Below are 22140 nucleotides of genomic sequence, written 5' to 3' on the forward strand. Positions count from 1 at the left end.
ACATTTGATGTTGACACAGGATCTTTGGCTAACCCAAAGTTCACCAATTGAGTGAAGCTGCCTGAGAAGCCCAAGGATCCCCAATCTCTACCTCCTCGGTGCTAGGACTGCAGGCGCTAACCACTATGCCTGGCTTTTTATATAGGTGCTGGGATTCAGACTCAGGCAAACACTTGACAAACGGAGCCACCTCCCGAGCTCTTCAAGGCAATCTTTAGAGACCAACACCCAGATACAAATATTAACCTTAAATCTCGCTAGAATGCCACCATTTCCCCAACCTTTTCTACTGGGGGATGTCAGTCACCTCTCACCTCAACATCACTGCTAGCAACGGACCCAGACTTCCTCCAGGAGGCTTTTCTTTGTCCTCCATCCCCCAGGGCTTTAGCCTCCTTCTTCAGTCAACTGAGCTGCCCGAGGCTTCTCTGTTCCCCGCAGCTCACCTATCCCTGAGCCCCTCTTTCTCCTGGGCCTTGCATGCTAGCCAAGTGCTCCTGTACAGAGCTACCCCCAGCCCCAATGCCTTTAGTCATTGTTAAACCTCCAGTCTCTGCCCAGCTCTCCAACTAAACCAACACCTCCTCATCTGAAGCCAAGGTTGAGAATCAGCCCTGTTCCTATTTCCAGAAGCAGACTAACTATACTCTACCCTATTTGGAGCTCCATGCCAATTAATACCCATAGTTCATTGGGGCACTGACCCTTGCCTTCAGTGATTGTTGACCCTTTAGTGTCCAGAAACTTGACTTGCGGTGCCCGTGCCTGAGCTCATCGCATGTGCCTAATAAATGTTTGGACATCCTTCTCCACAGATATAAGCCATGCAATTTCACTGCTACCCTGTGCATAATACATAAAACATAGAAACAACTGAAATGTCCTTCAACAGATTAATGGATAATGAAAATGTTGTGCATATACACAACAGGGAACTATTCACCTCTAACGGAAAATGAAGTCTGTAGGGAAATGAGTGGAACTAGAACCCACTGAGGTAACCCAAGCCCAGAAAGACAGCACCGTGTTCTCTTCTTGCTTATGGGTAGCTTGCTCCAAATCTGCATATGTAAGTATAGAACACGGAATGCCCATCACAGAAGCCACAACTGGATACATGCAGAGATCCATGGACCATGGGGAGCCATCTGCAGCACAGCTCCCCATGTGAGCAGCTCAGGGAACATCCCTGAAGGGTGGGGTAAAAGACTGTAATGCTGGTGGACCAGGACATCTGCTGTGTAAATAAGATCTGAGGGGGGGATGTGAGGGGTCCCACCCCTACACAAAGGCCGAAGAGTAGCTAACGACTGCTGAGGGGGGAATGAGCCTTTCAGAGGGGTGAGCCCCCCAACTGGTTATCTAATACAAAGTGGTTGGCTCAAAACAACAAAAATGTCTCGACAGCTTATATATATTGTGTGTGTGTGTGTGTGTGTGTGTGTGCGCGTGCATATGCATATGCAATATGTATAATGTGTGTCTGTGTGTCTGTCTGTGTAACAATAATAATCATAGAAAAAGAGGCTTCAAGCTGGGCGTGGTAGCACATGCCTTTAATCCCAGCACTCAGGAGGCAGATTCAGAATCTCCATGAGTTCAAGGCCAGCCCAGTCTACTACAAAGTGAGTTCCAGGACAGCCAGGGCTACCCAGAAAACCCTGTCTCAAAAACAAAACACACAAAGCAAAACAAAAGTAGTCAATTGAAAATGAGAAGTAAAGGCAAGAGTTGGAGGAAGGGGACTTGGGAGGGGCTGGGGAGGTAAAATAATATGATTATATTTAATTAAAGCGTATTTTAAAATGGAAATAATAAAGTTCAGAGTGTGAGTGGATTAACAGTCAGAAAACCCTGCTCTCGCAGCTACAATATGGCATACTGACTTACACTGCAGGCCTTCCTTCAGCCTGGGCACCTGCAGTGTCTGGGTTGGGTACTGTCAAGAAGTCTAGTCTGTTGTGTATGCACATCGTTAAGGTCCGAGCAGTCTGCACCACAATCCTCCTGTTTCTGGTATGGATTCAGCTTTGGTGTGCTAGATTTTACAACCCTCAGACCACTTCTAGAAAATGACAGGGACCTGTGCACTGCTGGACGGATCCATCACTCATGGATCCAGAGGATGTGGCTGAGGCTCCAGGGAAGAAATCCTTAGGGCCTGCAGAGAAGTGACTGAGGGTTAGACTGACCAGGGCCTCTCAATGGAGCTGTTCTACCCTCAGTGCCCATGTCTGTAAGATCAAACAATCGTGGGACTCCATTGTTCTTTAGTTACATTAGCCACAGTAGACATTACTAATCAATTACCCAATTCTTTACTTCCTTGGAATCCCTCTTAAACTCTGCCAGCTCTCATGCTGTTGGCTAAAACCTATTTGTCTTTGAGACTCTGGCCTCATTCCACCAATAGAAACACATTCCTCCGGCCTTCGGGAATCCCCTCTCTAGACCCAAATGACTGTGGGAGAGTAACACCTCAAGTTCCTGTCAGCTTTAATCAACAGCTGAACTCTCTTGGCTGATCCTGCCAAGACCACCCAGGATGCCCTGGAGATAAGAGCAAGAGGGGAGCTAACAGAAGGAGGTCTGGGACCACGAGGGCATCCGGATTCACATTGGGTCTGAGCATCCATCTTGGGTGAGCATACCCAGGATATTTAGTGGAGGAAATGCCAGACAACGGCATGGCCTCCTGCTCTTGAGTGGTGGCATGTGGCTTGGTGCCACAACCGGAACATGAGGCCTGTGTCCCCGTTCACTCCAGCAGACAAGGCAGGGACTCATCTGTGCAAAGACTGTGTGACTGCAGGTACCTGGAACAAAGCAGCCTCTCCCTACAAATCCGAATGAGAATGAGCTCGAAGGCACAGACTCCCAGAGGAGCCCAACCTCCATCCTTCAAGTCTACTGTGTCTAAGCTCCCAGCCAACCAGCAGCCCATGTTCTCACAGGGGCTCCCTCCACCCCACATTTCCTAAGCAAAGCCTGTTACCCTAACAATGTCCAGAACACACACAATTCTAAACTCCCCCTCAAGCCCAGACCTCACTCACGGCCTGTGGTTTTTGTGCCGGTGACACATCCATTAAGCGAGCTTTTGAAGCAGATTTAAGCCAGGTTGAGGCAGGAATGCGTTTATCTTCTGGTGACTGCAGTGGGGAATCAAAAAATCTCCTCTTGGACTCATATCCTCTGGGAAGGCTGGGGTTCCAAGCCCAGCAATCCAGCCACGTGTTTCAGGGTTGGTCAGTTCTAACAGGGGAACTCTGTTCATAAATGGTTAGTCAGGAGCAGAAAGGGGATGGACCACATGTGGAGACTAAGTGGTATATTAATTATGAGAAGGAACGTCATGTTTTCATTTCAAAATAAGACTGAAGAAGCTTGCTGCTCCCACACCAGTGCCCCCTACTGCGTGTCTCTCTGTCTGTGCCTGTGAGCTGACAGACTTTCCACATATTCCAGCATAGTGCTGGTTGGATCAAGTAGACACACCTGAGAGTAGACACATTTCATTCAATTTAGAAGACAGGGTCTACCCTGGGTACGCACTCTGAGAAAGCCCTCCTTGGAAGGACCAGCAGATGAAGCAAGCGGGTACCTAGGCAAAAGTCTCCACCCCCAAGTGCAAGGAAAAAGGTTAGACTCTAGAAGGAAGCCATTCTTTTCTTTGTAGCCCCCAGCCTTCCCTAGGCTCAGGGCAAGGGGCTTCTGCTTTTTCTTCAGAGGGTTCAACAAGTAGATGCCAAGGAAAAGAGGCTCTGAGTCTTGCTGCTTGGAGTCTAAAACTCCATTTTCCTGGGTTAGCATGTAGCATACACGAGGCCCTGGGTTTGATCCCAACACTACAAAATAAATAGAGAATAAATAAGACTCTTGGCTCGCTGGTCTTGCTAGGTTAGGTCAGGGTTACAGCGTGAGCAGATTTCCCCATCCCTGGGTAATGCCCTTGCACATAACTCACACATGAGTAACGAATGCAGCCATGTTTGTGCAGAGTTTATTTAGATAAGAAAGCAACCTCAGTCTCCTGGGAGGGGCCACCACAGAGGGCAAGGCACAAGTTAGTTATTAATCACCAGCTAGAGGAAGGCAGAGTTTTTCAGGCACACACAGGGCAGCAAAGTGGGCACAATGCTGTGTCCGAGTCCCCATAAATGCCAGGTGGGGTGGTGGCCAGTCTTTGATTCCAGCCTCAGGAGTCAGAGAGAAGCCACAGAGCAAACTGGCAATGGAGTCTAGGCATACGGATGAGCTCTGTGTTTGACTGAGAGTCCTTGCCTCACTGAATAAAGCATAAGAACGATCAAGGATGATTCGCAACGTTCACAAGCATGGCTACATGCGTCTGAAAGCAAGAATGTGCACACACAGAAACCATACACGCATACAAGTGAAAATTTCAGAATTTTGTTTTGTTTTCCTTTTTTTTTTTTTTTTTTTTTTTGGTTAACAGGAAGTATTTTATAACAAAGGGTTAAAACATAGCCTTAAAGTTCAAAACTGAGTCTGCTCTGGCTTGAAGCAGGTTTGTGCCTAGAGCCAGGATTGCCCACACTACAGTTTGTACACCCACCTCGTTCTCTAATCTTACTCATCATCAACCCCCAAGGTATGTCCTTACAAGGAGGAGTTTGTGCCGAGGTTCTGACAAGCTGTGACTTTGAGGGACACTGGGAACAACCCAGATGTTCATTCGAATAATGTGAGTCACAGTTGTGCATGTACAAAGTGCAACTTTGAGTGTGAAAGTGAATGTGGGAGCCTCGGTGAGTAACCAGGAGGGGTCACAGGAGTGGACCGCGCCGTGCAGAGAGCAGACTGAAGGATGCGGGCGTTATGTAAAGTCTACACGGACACAGAGAGACTGTACGTGCTTGGTGACGTAGTGAGCATTAAGTTGGGTGTGGGGAACAAGGAAGCTTCTAGAAGAAAGTATAGGAGAATTTCCATGTTGTTGGGGGTAGGTCACAGTTTCCTAAGGCACAACAGAGCACAAACTATAAAATAAGATGGATAAAATGGTCTTCTTTAGAACTAAGAACCATTCATGGCAAGAAATACTGAAAAGAAATTTACAACATATGTCTTTTAAAATGTCACCCAGTGCTGGCATGGTGGAACATGCCTTTAACCCAGCACTTGGGAGGCAGAGGCAGATAGATCTCTATACATTTGAAGCAACCCTGATCTATATATCAAATTTAGGCCAGCCAGAGATATACACAGAGAAATCACGTTTCAAACAAACAAACAAACAAAAGGATATTCCCCAGGTTATACAATAGATTACTATAAATTAATAAGAAAAAGACACCCCCCCCCCTTATATTTTGACAGGCACAGTGGAGCATGCCTTTAATCCCAGCACTTGGGAGGCAAAGACGGGTGGATTGGATCTCTGTCAGCTCAAGGTCAGCCTGGTCTACATAATGAATTCTAGGACAACCAGAGCTTCATGGTAAGACCCTGTCTCAAAAACAATAAAAGAAGGAAGAGGAAGAAAAAGAAGAGGAAGAAGAAGAAAGACAGACTCACTTTTTAAAAATCAAAATTAAAAGGCACTTTATAAAAGAGGGCTTTTATATGCTTATCCAAGGGTTGCCAAGCATATAAAAGGTGTTCAACATCATTAACCAGCCAGAAAACACAAAGCAAAACATAAAGTCATGCCACTGCACAGCTAGCACTGTGACTGACATTTAAGCCAGGAACAACATTGGTATCACCACGGATGTGGCTCACCGAGGCTCTTAGATGTCACCTGTGGAACCGGGAAATGTACGCACTTTAGAAAACGGCTTGACTGTGCCTTCTCCGGACCTTGTAAATGCTCATCAACAAATGCCAACATTAACAAGAGACTGGCGGCCGGGGAGATGGCTCACTGGTAAGATGCTGTGCAAGCTTGAGGTTGTGGATGGGATCCCCAGAGCCCACATCAGATAGCGTGGGTGTGGGAGTGGGCACTCGGATCTCAGCGCTAAGGAGGCAGAGACAGGCAGCTCCTCCTGCTCCCTGCTCAGTCAGCTAGGCCTGCTTGGGAGGCTCGGGCTGAGGAGAGGCCCTGGTTAATGAAAACAATGTAGAGAGTTGGATGTGGTAGCATACAACTTCAGTCCCAGCACATGCAAGCAAGGACTACATAGACACACGCATACACACACACACACACACACACACACACACACACACACACACACACACGAGGGGAGTCAGTGAAATGGCTCACCAGGTAAAGGTCATAGCTACATGACCCTGGCAACCTGATTTCAATCCTCAGAAGCTATGGAAAAGCAGAAGGGGGAGGAGACTCCCTGGCCACACACAATAATAATAATAATAGTAGTAGTAGTAGTAGTAGTAATAACTTGAAACTTTAAAAAATAGGTAAACCCTTCAGGTTGACAGTTGGTCACCACACATGTACACACACACACACACACACACACACACACACACACACACACTTTCATGGGCTGGCAATATGGCTCAGAGGGTAAAGGAGCCTGCCTGCTACTATACCAGAAAACTCAAGTTTGGTCCCTGAAATATGGTAGAAGAAAAGAACTAGCTCCTGCAAATAATTCTCTGACCTCCATAGGTGTGCACACACATGCACATGCATACACAAAAATAAAGACTGCTTTCATGAAAGTGTGCTATGTGAGTTAAAAAAACAAAAAAAACAAAACAAAAAAAAAAAAAAAAAAAAACAAAACCTTTACACAGACAAGGCCTAGGGACCAGGCGGACTTTCAATGTGATTGTTATGTATACAGACAGGAAATGATCGTTCCAGAAACCCTGAGGACAGTGAAGGAGTGCACACTCATGTTCTCAAGGAACAAGAGAAGGGGTGTGGCTAAAGCAGAAGGTTGGATCGTTTCAGAACAGAGGAGGAAGAATAGGGCCAGCCTGTAGGATAGAGCTGTATGGTCTGGTGGATGTTCTAGAAGTCCAGGTCCAAATTCTCCTCTACCACCAGCTAGCCTGGTGCCCTTGGGGACCAGCAGCACTCAACCTCTCTGGTCTCAGCCTTTTTGAATAGGAAGAGTCTGGCCCATGTATCAATGCTGCCTGGTGTGGCAAGTGTTGCTTGACATAATAATGACGCAAGGGGTCCCTTTTAGTAAAATATGGCACAGTGAGTGCTGCCTGCCTTCATCTCAGCAAACACTGCAAGGACCCAGAAAAACACAATGGGTACCAAGCACCTCCATGTTGGAAAGTAACGGTTAGGCCATCCGTGTGAGGTGAGCACATTCTACCAGCACTTCCGGGATAACAAACCCCGGAATGGAAAGAAGATAGTGATGAGAAACCTTTGAAAAGAATTGTGAAGTGTGTGACAGGGTCCCTGGACACACAAGAGAAGGGAGGACATCTTCGAAGGCTCCTCAGAGAGCTACTGTGTGACCCCAGAATCCGTGAGACTCAAAGATTATCTGGCTCATATCTAGATCAACTGGAGCAGGATCTGGAGCTACCCTAGAAGGAAGGGTCCTATCCATGTCCTATGGTGGGGGTTGCTAAGGAATCCTGGGCTAAATTGTGTCACTTATGGCCCTTGGGAGTAGTGTAGTCATAAGCCTAGGGCGGCTACAAGGAGGAAGGGAAAGACAGGCTACAGAGGTCACAGCAGGTAGGTATATGGGAAGAAGCTGCATCCCAGAGAACTCCTGTGTGCCTCAGGTCAGCTGTGTTTCCTATGCCTGGAATAACCAACCCATAGTAGATGTGTGCCATGTGCCTCATGACCTCCTGGGCAGCCCTGGGCCTCCTCCCAGCCCAAGAAACACCTTCCACTCCCAGGAAGGTTTTACCGAGAGCTGGAAGTCAATGTGAGGTGGGAGAGAATTCTCTGAAAAATGTTGCTCAGCTTCTAGAATCTGCGCTAGCCCCCTCTACAGTATGCTGAACACTACAGCTCAGGATTCCAGCCTGACCTGCAGGAGCAAGCACTCTGTGAAGCCCAGAGACATGGCAGAGGCTGGCAGACCTCTCCCTGCTTCCAAGTGGCTCTCAGAGGCTATGCTCTGACTTCATTGCCTTGCTCCGGTGTAGGCCTCTACGCTCTCCTGAGCACCTGGGCTGTGGCAGCCTAAGCATTGCAAGAGTGACCGTGAACAGCTAGGGATGGCTGAACACAGCTGGGGCGGGCCACCAGGCTGATCCTGTCTGGGGCAGGCCACCGGGCTGAACACTTGGAGCTGATACTTTGCTTTACATTAGAGGATTGGAGAAGGATTCTTCTTCTCTTTGTTTAGCTTGAAATGAGAGGGAAGAAAGGAGTTGCTGCTATTTCACATTTTCTGTATAGCAGGCCCTGGTGCCTCACTAGTGTTTCCTGTGAACCAACCAATATTTCCCAAGAACAATCACGTTGGGTGGGGATTGTTACTTCCAGTTTACTCAGGAGAAGAAAGATGTCCAAGACGTTGGGAATGTAGCCCCGGAGTGTCCTTGAATTCTCTATGTAGCCAAGACTGACTTTGAACTCCTGGTCCTCCTGTCTCTTTCTCTCACGTGTTGGGATTACGAGTGTGCATTGCGATGGCCAGTTTATATGGCACTGGGGATTGAACTCAGGGCTCCGTGCATGCTAAGCAAACACCCTACAAGCTGAGCTGCATCTCCTACCCCTCGGCAATGATGTTCGCCCTTCAGAGTGGTATACACTAGTGTTAAGTGACAGGGCCAGGCCCATGTGCCTCATTTCTACCACTCAGAAGCCACATGCACCTAAAGGTGTTCCTTCTCTGACCTTGGGCTTCTCACTTGTAAGAAAAATGGCCCCTTCTTTACAATGCTGTGAAAATGACATATGTCAGCACATTATGTGTGCTCAGTATTTATTTATCTCTGATAGTTCTTATCAACACCTAGTGAGAGGACAGAATAGAAGCCATGATTACCTCACTGGAGAAAGGTGATTAGGGATCCTGAAGTTCAAGGTTAGATGATTTCCAAAGTCACATGCGGTCCCCAAGGTTGTCCCAGCCCTTGGCCTGTGGCTACTTGGAATACTGACTCTCTCTAAAGTCCCTGCCCACTTCTGGATCCTTGGGCTTGGTGTCTGAGCATGTGCTTGTCACACATGCGTGCACACACACACCCCACCCCTTCCAGTGCACACATGGGCTGAGCTGTGTGCAAAGGCGAGGCTGTCTGTGTAGGTGGCTGGAGCTGCAGGCAGGCAGCCAGGAATGCTCCTTCTGTGTGCTTTGTGCTCCCGGAGCGGCTTGCAGGGGTGGGAAGAGGTGGCTGCTGGGAATAGATGGAGAAGTACAGAAGGCTCTGTAGGCAAAAGTTCTCCCCATGTGGCCTTCTGCTCTATGCCGGAAAGACCCCTCTGCTCCAGGTGAGGTCCTTCACGTGCAAACATGCTGGGTGAAGAGTCTTGAGCTGCTCCTTCCTTTTGTTTGCCCTCCATCCCAACCCCAGCACTCCCTAACTACACAGAATTATTTAATCACACTCCATCCCGTGTTCCTCTGGAGAGAATAGGGACCCTCTCCCAAACCCATCCTCAAGTGGATACCAGTCCTAATTGGGCATCTGAACAACCGCTGACCTGGACTCCAAGATAGTCACATCTGCAAAGGCACACAGAACCGTTCAGAGTAAAAATAACCTGTGGAATCAATTACAACAGCGGCAACGGCAGCAATTAGGGTGTCCGCAGGGGAATAGAGACACACTGTTTAACTTCATCTCCTTCCTGTTCCAGCAGCATGAGACAGCGTGACTAAGACAAACGCAGGTTATGTAACTGGTATTTCTCATCAGAAGCTACTCCATCCCAGCCTCCTTCAAAGAGGAAGAAAAAGAGGAAGGAGAAGATGGCCTCTGGCTTGCACAAGCGATGGGGAAGAAAATCTAGACTTCTAAGTATAGAGGCCAAGCTACTCCCCAACCCCCAACTCCCATCACCTCAGGCAGAACTCTTTTCAGAGGAGAAACAAGGGCTTTGAGTTTGGTGAGCTCTAAAAGCCTCCCAGTTTTCATTCTTCAAACAACTGACTCTCAGATCCTCCCAGTCAACATGGGGGGCCTTGTTTGTGTTTGGGGGACCCCACTGTTCCCTAGCCAAGGTCTGTGTACACAGGTGGTCATTACACAGACTCACGGACTGGCCTCGCTGAGTGGAATTCACTTACTAATCTTTCCCACATGAATAGGCTCAGCCTTTTCTTCGTATCTCACCCCCAGGACATTGTTGGGCACTGGGAGATGAACAACTGTGGTAGAAAGGAGGCTGGGTGACTTCTCTGAAAAGTGACTGAGCCTCTGAGATCAGACTGGTGTTTTCCATTGTCAACAGTTGCTCCAAGAACAGAAAAATAAAGTCTACCTCTGGGATATCATATCTCCTTACTTTTCTCATTGCCATGACAAAATCTATGCAAAATCGACTTAAGGAGGGAGGAGTTTATTGAGGTCCATGGTCCAATGTTACAGTCTCTCATGGTGGAAAGACATAGTGGTACCTGAGGCAGTTTGTCACATTACATCTGCAATCAGGAAGCAGAGATGAATGCCCCATCTGTGCTCAGCTCGCAGGCATTTCTTCACTTTATCTGTCCTATGAGGATGGTAGCCTTACAGCTAGGGTGGGCATGACCCCCACAGCTGGAGATGGGTCTTCTCACTTCAATTACTTCATCTAGAGATTCCCTCTGGGACATGGCCAGCGACATCCTAATGGTTCTAGATGCCCATCCAGTTGACAATTAGCACTAAGCATTGTGGATATCCTTAAGATTAGTTCTAGAGAGGATGAAATACAGGTTAAACCTTAAGGACATCTAGAATTCCAATAGGTCATTTGAGCAAAAGCTACTCTAAGCTGGTACCAGAAGTGGGGAGGGAGAAAGCCTGATAGGGGTCAGGAACTTGTGTTGGGTAGCAAAATCTCACACAGTACTCCATAATAACTACACAGTAACTCAGGGCAGCCTGAGGTAAGTCCTGGAGGCTGGGTGAGGTAGGTGGACTGAGATCCTGATTGGTATAGGAGAGGAAGGTGGAGTCTCTCAGAACCTTCTCCTGTAGGAGGCCACATTCTCCACTCTAAACAGTTGGAGAACTGTTCTCAACCCTGAAATCCTGGGAGAGAGAATGGCTCAGGTCCACCACAGAGGGGACAGAGCTACAATTCTCACATCATTTCAAGACCCCAAGTTTACTTCCAGGATATAAGTCAAATGGGCAGCAAATGTTGTCAAGACTCTTCCCCAGCTTAGCACATGGTCCAAATTTTCCAACATACTGGCCAACAGAAGGCTAAGTGCACTGTGCTCACTAATGCCCTCGGGATTAGCCATTGGCAAATGAGTAAGGAAGATCTGGGAGGTCAACATCCCAGAGATGAAGAAACGCTGGGTGTACTTGGCTGTGTCTCCCGGCTCCCCCAACAGGATACAGTCACGTCTCCCCTTTGGTAACTTGCTGGATGCTACACCTTCATGACTTCCTTCCCATCTCTTATTTACTCCCAAATTTTCAACCCCAGCTTCTAGGGGCCTTCTAAATCAGTTGCTTCAGCTTGTACCTCACCTTGGAACCAACTTCTGGGAAGCCAAGCTAAGAGAATAATATCCCCTCAGGATATACCTGGGGAAACTGAGGCCCAGAGAGAATAGGATTGCTTTTAGTCACCAAATATCTGGCTAAGTCCCAGGAGATCTCAGATTACCAGTCCCTTCTCAGTATCTTGAATTAGCCACAAAGTCTGTCAGTGCAGAAATAATTGTGGTCCCACTCTTGTTTGAACAGAAAGCAAGAGGCCCCAGTAAAGAGCTGAGTGAGGCTGGGGCCCCAGTGTGGTTTGTGCTGTTCTGTCTCCATGGTAACCAGGGAAGTGCCCGTTTATCTGATGTCAGCAAAACAGCTGTGGCCCGTGGGTCCAGTTGCTGGGGTTGAAATGACATATTTGCCAAATGGAGTTATTAGCCCTTCTGAAAGAGGCAGAGGATGGAACTCCCCCCCCCCCCCCCGAGAAAGAGCCATGGAGTTCAGGGATCACTCCATGTCAACTGCACAGAAGTGACTTGAAGGGGCCAGGGAATATCATGTAGACATAGCAACCCAGAAGCCATGTTTAAAGAGATGGAACACATCCTTTTAAAAGCAAGTAAATCTTATCCTGGGGAGGAGATATCTCAGAGGACAAGGGCCTGCTCTCTTTCAATAACTCAAGGAAGCTTGACATCTTTGTCAGTGGAGAGAACAAAGGTTCTGTGTGTTCAGAAAAAGAATCTCTCTTCTCTCCCCCCCCCTTCTGTGTGTGTGTGTTCACACGTGTGAGTGTTCCTGTCTCTGTCTATGTGTCTCTCTGTTTTTCCGTTCCTCACTGTCTCTCTCTCTCTCTATTCCTGTCTCTGTCTTCTCTGTCTATCTGTGTGTCTGTCTGTCTGTCTGTCTTTCTGTCTTTCTGTTTCTCTCTCTCTCAAAAAGAAAGTCTATGTGACCTAACTCTGGAAAAGTTTGAGGAACCCCAAGTTCAGTCACCTATGCTGGGGTGTCCTCAGGAAGCTACTAAGTGATATGAGCTGACCATTCCTGTCCTGCTTTGGAGTGTTTGTGAAGAGCTAACTGAAGAGTCATCCATCCACCCATCCATCCATCAACCCATCTACTCATTCAGAGAGCTCAGCATTTCTATTGTCTTACTTGAGAAAAGCCATATGTATAGGACATGGTGAATGGGTGTAATCAGTGGTGTGAGCTCACAAAAGCAACCCCAGGCACCAGCAATAAAGGCAACCCAAGGTGTTATCTCTATCACCACAGCCTGTGGAAGGAGTGGGAACAGTTTGAGGATCTGTCTGACTCACGTGCTTTGGTGGAGGCTTTGAGTCAACAGCAGGGCTCAGCAGTGTGGCTGGGTACAAGGCATGGATTGTCAGGGTTAAATCAGAAAGACAATTTGGTTCCAATGTGAAAAACCTAAGATGTCAAAAAGTACCTAGAGGTACTAGGAAGCCATCAAGTCTTGAGTGCCATCTTGGGACAACTCAGCTCAGGTCGTTGCCTATTTAGCCCAAGAGAAAGTAAATAATTTGCTAAGTATTAATATGAAGAATTGATTATCATGTTGATTTATGCAACTGGATCCTTGGCTGGTACTGATGGGAAAAAAGGAAGAGTTTAAACTATTAAAGGTTTTCCAGATTCTATGTCTGCTTGTGTGTGTAGGTGTATGTGTGTTAGTGTGTGTGTGTGTGTGTATGTGTGTGTGTGTTATGTGTGTGTGTGTGTGTATGTGTGTGTGTGTTATGTGTGTTACTGTGTGAGTGTGTGTGTATGTGTGTGTGTGTGTGTGTGTGTGTGTGTGAGTGTACGTGTACATTCATACATGTGAAGGCCAGAGGTCAATGTCAGGTGTCTTCCTGAGTCACTCTTTACCTTATCTTCTTGAGACAGGGTCACTTACTAAGCCTGGTCTCACCAATTCAGTTAGACTGGCTGGCCAGGGATCCTCCTGCCTTCTCCTCCTTCCTTCCTCCCCCCCACCCCAATGCTCAGATTATGACACGTGCCTCCTACCCACTTTTACATGGTGCCAGGGATCTGAACTCATATCTTTATGTTTGTGGGGCAAGCCCTTTACCCGACGGAGCTGTCTTTCCAACCTTACCCCATACTTTAAGTCCATTCTCAGAACAGATGAGGCTGTACTCTGTTCACTAGGAACCGGAAGGCCCAGCAGCAGCCCAGGACTGGCACAAACCATGGACCCAGTGTGACACCCACTTGAGCCACTGGTTAAAATTCTCCTGATCTTCGATGATAAATCTGGAATGCTCATCACTTTTATAACCCAGCTATCAATCCCCCCAGCCCCGCCCAGAACCCTGACACTTCCCAGAGGGGAGAAAACACCACAAGGTGCCTGTCTTTGTGTTCCCAGGTTCTCCGGATGTTCCCCTTCCTCTCCTGAGGCCAGATATTGGAAATGTATTTCTCCATCAGTATGGTATGAAGCAGAAAGTCCCGGACACAGGGGACATGAGTTAATGAAACTGTCGGGCAATGGGAGCTCCATTAATAAAACTCCATTTGTTTTTGTCCTCTTGGAGCAGCTGGTTATTAAAAAGTGTCTGAGCTCCTTTCTCTGCCTTCTGATGGTGATGAAACTGAGCCCGGCTGAAGGGGCTACAGAGGTGCAGCCTGATCATCAATAAATAACCGCAGGCTAGGATGGAGAAGACATGGCCCGGGCCCTGAAGAGCGTGTAGTTATGGGTTCTTCTCCTGCTTCACCAGCCAAAGGGAAGGAGCTGGCCAGAGTCAGGGCACGCTTTCCTTTTCATATCCGTAAGCAAAGTTCCACCAGGGAAAGGAGGATGTCATTTGGCATATTGAAGAGACCTTGTTTTAATTGGCAACTCCTGGGGGAGGCCACAGGGGTTGGGGCACCCTGGGTCAAACGGTATATTATTAGCATATGTTCCATATTGTGAGCAGGAAGAGTTTAGTTTCTCTGACTCGGCTTTGTGGCTCTGGGCAGATGGGGACGGTGCTCTTGTCTTTGTTATCTGTCTGTACAGGAAGGGGTGGCCTGTGGGCTGCAGGTCATCTAGTTGAAACAATCACAGGGGGGCTCTCCTGCCCCATTGTGGAGCCAAGAAACTGGGAGGAGTGGGTTCCCTAGGGGGTATCCACATCTTCAATGGCCAGGATGCATCTGGAGGGGACTGGAGATGGGAGTGTCCGGGGGTGACCTGGTCTGCCAGTCTCTACCCAGGTACGTTTCCCATCTTTCCTTCAGGACTCAGAGGGAGGCATCCCGCTGTGCTCCCCTCCTGCCACACCCATATTACCATCTAACTTCCTTGCTCCTGTGACGCTTGACCCCAGGCCTTCAGGATTAAACACCTCAACACACCAGAGCTGAGACCCTGGTCTGTTGTCCTGGGAGACTCATAGTTCTCAACCCCAGGGGCCCAGCTGTGTATCCCTGAGAAAGCTAAATAACGTCCCTGAACTCAGTTTCACATGAACGTGAGTGGCCACCAGATGCTTCCCAGGGAGTTTTAGCTGAGTGGAGCATGACCCTCCCAGGCACCTCCCTTCCCTATCCAAAGCCTTCCCGATAGAGAGACTCATACAGTGACACACGGATCTAGCTAAAGTTGTGTTCTTTTTCTGGATGTTATTGTTAAGATCTCCGAACACCTGCTCTCAGCACATCCTACCTTCAGGAGAAGGGCCTCTCTCAAATCTCTGGCTCCCACACAGTTTGCATAACTCTCCCCAGCCTCTGACCTTGAAGTTCTGTTCCCACGAGTGGCTGGGGAGAACAACAGCTCCTCAAATTTGCAGGGAAATTACTAGCAACCGAATATGTCAGAGGACAGGGCTGCAGTTCCCTTAAACTGAACTTTGAGGTGAATTTAGCATCTGTGTGGGAACCCCTACTGTGCTTTTAGTTGCAGGACAATGGGGCCTTTTATAACTTTGAATGTGGAAGAAGACATCTGGTTCAAACCACACACATACACACACAAACACATATACACACACATGTGCATGCACACACACTTGCTCCCACATAGGCACACACACGTATGCAGGCACACACACATACACCATAAACATACATATACCACACACACACATACTCACACACGCACATGAACACACACACAGAGGAATACATAGCAATGCACATAAGCAACCTTAACCACATGTATACTCAGCCTTTCCATTGGGATCATGGGAAATAAGAAAACACAGGCCCTGTTTGTAGCATCATAGACTGCTGGTTGTAAGAAAAGGAGTCAGAGATGGTGAGTAACCTGTTTAAGATCACACAGCATGTGAAAGGCATCAAAAGGACTAGAATCCTGGTGACCCACCTTCCAAGTGCAAAGTCCCCAGCTCCAAATGACAGGACTAAGAAAAAAGGTTCCCTGACTGTCTGAAGCTCTAGGACAAAGAGGGGAAGCCACTCCCACAAAAAGGGCAGAGGGTCCCAAGGGGCAGATGGCTTTACTAGTGGCCAGTTGTGTCTCCAGATCCTGTGACTACAACTAAAGAGACCTCAGAGTCATGGGCTCTTCAAGAACGTTGTCCCAGACTCTCGATAGTCACAGAAGCCATGAATAAGGGACATCTCAGGTGCACACAAAGAATGTGCTGCCTAGACCAAGTATCCCAGGGCTACTGAGACCCAGAGGGGGAGGCAGAGCAAGTGGGACAGTTAAAGTGGCCAGCACACATGCAACTGGGCCAGGCCTGCAGCCACTGTCACCCCCGCAGGCTCCCCTGGGAACAGAGCTTCTGCTGACTCCGTTGCTCACTGCAGCACAAATTCTCCAGGGCGACCATCTGCCTCATGGAGGCAGCTGGCTGGCCTGACTTCATCTTGGTCCTCTTTCCTGGTTTATTCTGATTCTTCCCTGAGCCAGAGTTCCAGAGCCACTGTCCTAGGCTCTACTTGGATTTTCCCCAGGATAGGAACCCAGAGAGGTTGTGTAGCCTGTATGGCACCCTACCCAGTTCCCACTGGAGACAGTGAGTTCCAGAGCCTTGGGGAAGGCCACATCCCTTCACATATAGCCATTCCTATTCCCCTATGGAATGTGCCCTATGGCCCATTTAGTTAAAACCAAGCACTCTGCAGTAAGAAGCTTCACTTTTGTCTTCCTGCCCTTACCTGTCCTGATCTCCTTTACCACCTATTCTAAGACTGAAGAGCTGAGGACCTCAGAGTGTCTCCTCTCGGCCAGCCCCATTACTAACAGGGAACAGAGCCTGGCTTCACATCTCTGGCTGTGTCTTCTAGACCAGGGACCTTTGACAAGTACTTTTACTCAAATTCATGTGATCAGCATTTCCTGGGAACCTTCCAGGTATTTTGGAGGTACTGAATGAATAGAAGACAAACCCCAGATGATGATGAACTTACACTACAGGTGGAGACACAGACAATAAACAAACTCATTCACCAAGCAATGGTGTGTGGCAGGAACAGTCTCTCTACCTCACTGACACATAGCAAAACCCCAGAGGGAGTGAGGGAGGGGAACGTGAAGGCATGCATTAAAAACAGAACGTGCAAAGGAGCTGTGGCAGGAGTTTGCAGAGTGAAGGAGACCATCAGTGGGTGAGAGGAAAGGCATGAAGAAGAGGACACATCACACAAGCCTGTGCTTCAGGGAAAGGGTTTAGATCTGATTAAGTGTGAGGAGGGAGTCTGCTAGAGCGTTTCAGATAGAAGTATGACATGATGTGACTTCTGCTCTGATGGTAGGGTGAAGAGCAGAGGAGGCCAATGAAGAGGTAACCCCACCATGCAGGCAGCTAATGAAGAAGACACAGCGATCACCACAGAGCAGAGGCTGAGTGTGTCTGTGACTGATACAGGCAAAGGGCATGAGCTCTACACAAGAACCAAGGGCGAGGTTGACTTTTTTCAGCAGAAGGACTTGAATGACCTTGCCACTGGGCTGGAAGACGGGAGGTCAGGTCAGGGCTTCTGCTTAGACTTGCTCTGTCAGATGCCTTCTGGACACTCGAGGAGGCCGACTCAGCAGGCATCTTGACAAAGAGGTTTGGAATCTGGAACCTGAGTAGAGAGACTTGACACCCTGTACTGAACGTAAGAGTCTGAGCCTACATGACATGCCTGGGGCCTTAGATTCCTCTGACCTTTGCCCTGAACTCTGTCCTTTCATCTCTACCAGACTCTGGTTCTGTAGAACGCTCATGTCTGACCCATGGTTGGTGGTCCACATGCCACCCAGAATAGCTATATATGGCCCAGCGCAAACTTGTAAACATACTCAAAACATGATGTTTTTGGTAACTACATTTTGGTTTGGTTTTGGTTTTGGTTTTTTTTCACATATGAACTTTGTAGATGACATTATCATGCCTCACATGGAAAGGCTGGAGAACCAGAAGACCAGAAACTGAGCTGGAATTTTCATTGCTTCCTCTAGAGAGGCTTTCTTTCTTTCTTTCTTTCTTTCTTTCTTTCTTTCTTTTTTTTGCTTCCGATATGAGAGCTGGAAAGGTTCCAGGTGGCCATCTGGCCTCCCACTTCAGCATTTGCACAAGAGGAAACTGAGTCCCAAGAGAGGGATTGACTTGTTTGAGGTCACAGGCTTTGGTGTCGAATACATAGGCAGAGACAGCTGCCTCTTTGACATGAATGGAGACAGACTGCAACCTCGAAGACACTGACCTCAGTCCAGTAATGCCCTGTCTACCACCTCACCATGACCACATCAGGGTCCCCAGAAGACAGGGAAGTGCTTGCTTCTGTCCCCAGTGGCACCTCGTACAACCTCCAAGGGACCATATGTACAAGTTACAAACATGACGTTGGGGACATCTGGACACTCCCCATCCTCATATTCTTTTCAAACAGGCTCTGGTCCCCAACTAAGCCCTTCTCCTGTGATGGTTAGTTGGCAGGATCTTGAAGCACCCAGGAGACAAACCTCTGTGTACATCTGTGAGGGAGCTTCTAGGTGTGGTTAACTGAGGTGGGAAGACCCACCCTAACTGTGACCTGTACCATCCAATGGGCTGAGATTCTGTATTGAATACAAAGGAGGTACCAGCTTCTATCTCTGTGGACATGATGTGACCAGCTGCCCCATGCTCCTGTCACCAGCATAGTGAACTGTGCTTTAGAACAGTAGTAATTCTTTGGTTGGTAATTCTGTCACAGCATGAAGAAAAGTTACCCATAGCTCTCACCTCAATTTATTGAGAAGGTTTTTCTCACCTTTCATGCCCAATTTAATGCTCCACCCACCAACTATCTCTCAGCATCCCATGACTGTGTGGCCTGAGGGCTGTGCTTTCTCTAATCTTTCTGCCTCTCCAGGGTGTGGCCACGTTAATGGCCACATGCTGGGGAACTGCAATCTAACCCTAGATGCTGGTGCTGAGGCTGAGGCCAATGTGGATGCTGTCCCCACCAGTCCACACCCAGAGAGGGTGTGGACTCATAGCCGTGGGCAGCTCTGCCAGGTTTAGCTGTTTGGTCCATGAATCCTTTGCCCATAAGACACCACATTACTCTTAGCATTGGAGTGAAAGTTATTTGGGCCCCAGCTTGAGCCACAGTAGGAATCGAACAAACAGAAGGAGTTTGTAGGTTTTGTTGTTTGTTTGTTTGTTTGTTTGAGATAGAGTCTCACATAGGCCAGGCTGGCCTTAAACTCTCTCCTCAGCTGAAAACCTTTAACTCTTGATCTCCACTCCTTCTGAGATGATACCTAGACCATGCTCCATGTAAGTAGTGTTGAGCTCCAACCCATGACTTCCTGAATGCTAAGTAAGCATTAACAACTGAACTCTCCCCATCCTCCCTTTTTGAGAGAGGTCTTGCATCTATGACCAGGCTGGCCTTGAACTAGAATTCCAAATCCTGCTGTCTCAGCCTCCCGAGTCCTTGGATTACAGGTATGGACTACTGCACTAGAAATAATTTTTCATCCTGGCACAGATCTAAAATGAATTTATCTTGAGGGTTCTTACACAGAGAGCCTTATTCACCCTAGAAGAAAAGACTGGGTGTCCTTCATACAGTGCCTGTAACCATGGCTGCAAGCTTGGCTGGGCTGCTGTGGCTAAGCCTTATACCTCTTGGAGAAAATCCAAGAGTAGCAGAAGGGTAACAGAAGAGTCAGGCCTTGAGGCCAGACCCCCTTGGCTCCAGCTGCCTGACATGTGCTGGACATCACTTGCCAGCAGCCGGGAAGGCAGGCCCTCCCTCTCTCCCTCCCTCTCTCCCTCCCTCTCTCCCTCCCACTTGCCCTCTGCCTCTGAGTTCAGGTCATTCTCCCTGACTGGCATTCTGCCTGGGCCATTTCCTGTTTCCTGAAGATCTCTCTTCTACATGTTCATGCTGTTTCTCAGACCATTCCCTACCATTTCCAGAATCTTCCCGGAAAATTCCTACATAACCTTCAAAACTTGCCTCAAGGACAAGAATGTCTCTGTAAGGCAGGGTAGAAAGAGAGGGAAATTTGGAGGGGGGTGTGACTGAACCAGAGCCCCTCCCTTTAGAATCCAGTTAATTCTCTTACCAGCAGAGGAGCAAGAACTTCATCTGGGTAACAACTGTTCACACCTTTCTCCCTTGCCAGCCATAAACCTGCCATTTTCTAGGAACCTCAAGGGAAACCCACTTACCAGAGAAAGGACAAAAGCCCTTGTGTAACCCCAGTGGCTCCTGGTCTCACCTGATCTGATAAGATTCCATCCCTGGCATCTCCAAAGCCACCCTCCGACCTCACTTATCATACGAGAAAGAAAGGGAGGAGGAAAAATGGGTTTCTTAGCAACCCTTGGAGATATACCTTGAGAGCTACTAACACGACATACACAGCTAATACTAACAAGTCATTGACTGAAATGTCTTACTCTCCCCTGCTGTCTCTCTGGATGCTCACACCCCGGCCTGGATATGCCTGTCTTTCCCTGAGTCTCTCTCTTTCTCTTAACCTTCATGCTTAAGCCTATATTAAAATATACTGAATGAGGCCTGGCTGTGATGCTGCACCCCTTTAATCCCAGTATTCCAGAAGCAGAGATGGGTGGATCACTTGTGAGTTTGAGGCCAGCCTGATCTACACAGCAAGTTTCAGGATAGCCAGAGCTACACAGAGAAACCCTGTTTATATATACATATTCTCCAAAGCCACTTCATCATAGACAGTCATGAAACTCCTTTGTATGTCAATGCAAACCCTGGTCACAGTCTCTAGAAGTCTCAGATACTCCTTAGGCTGCTGAGGATGACTCAGTCTCTGAGCCCCTCTCTGTTGATATCCTGACTACCCAGTCCCTCTGTACCTTCTCCTCCTCTATGTGACAGCGGTGACAGTGGTGATGGTGGCTCACACTAGTGGGCCACTCCTCCAGGCACTATGTGAGACTCGTCCATCATTTCAACTAATCCTGATAAGAACCCCCGAAGAAGAGACATTCTTGCCTTATAAGCGAGGAAACCAAGCCACAGGTAGGTACAGAGCTTGACATCCCAGGGGTGGGAACAAAAGTGTTGGTGTTTGCTCAGAGGGACAGTCCTCAGATCTGTGTTTGCAGTCACCCTGTTTCCTTTGCCCTTGCAGCCTCAGAACCTGGCACCAGTGGCATGGAAGACAGTGGCTACCAATCAACCCACAGTCAGCTTTTATCTCAAGCACGTCTCCCACACCAACCCTGGCCAGGTCCGTTCACTAAGCTCCCTATGGCTTTGAGGATCGCTCCCAGGCGCTGCAAGCACCACCATGTTGTGAATCCTTGCTGTGTGTCAATCCTAATGCTGAGGACTTTGGAGGAGATGGCCCAGTGGAGAAAACGCTTACGGTGAAGGCACGACTTCAGGAGCCGTGCAAAAGAGCCAGATGTGGATGGAAGCTTACATCTGTGATCCAAGTGCTGGGAATGTGGAGACACGGGTCACTAGCATTTGCTGGTCAGCTGAATCAGGGAGGTCCAGGTTCAGTGAAAGGCAAAGTCTTGAAAGTAAGGCAGCCAGTGACAGCTGAACACACTTACGCTCAACATGTGCCACTTGAACCCCAGACAGTAAAGGTGAAGTGGGTTCTTTGTCCTTCCTGCTTTACAGACAAGCAAACCAGGGCTTTGTAACGGCATTGCCACTACTCCACTAGGGTCCAGTACTTTCCTTGCCTGGTCCCCAAGTCCCACCCTTACCAGGTCTCCCATTCTTCCATTTTGCACCCAACACATAATAGGCCCTCGAGAAATCTGTGCTGGATTAAATCTAATGGCATGTGGGTGGGTGGGTGGGTGGGTGGTCTACGAAAGCGTGCCGCTACTCAGCATCCCAAGTGAAACGCTCGAGACTCTGAGCCCAAACCTGGAGAACCCTGCTATTTTTGGATGGTCCTGCACAAATCCGTGGGCTTCCTTTTTGTAGCAAATGTCAGAGCAGTTAGTTTCCCAGCTTCCTTTGCCTGCCCGGGCCGAGGAGGATGACGCAATCAGAGCCTCACAGTGAGTCACCTCCCGATCCGCTGCCAACCCATAACTGATATTGGCTATGGTACACGCTCCCACCCAGCCTGTGGGTGGCTGTGCTTGATGTGCGCTGTTTTCCTTTCTCTCTGCTCTCTGCCTTCTCCTTCCCTCTGTC

This window comes from Micromys minutus, assembly GCF_963924665.1.
Source record: "Micromys minutus genome assembly, chromosome: 16".
Taxonomy (NCBI): Eukaryota; Metazoa; Chordata; class Mammalia; order Rodentia; family Muridae; genus Micromys; species Micromys minutus.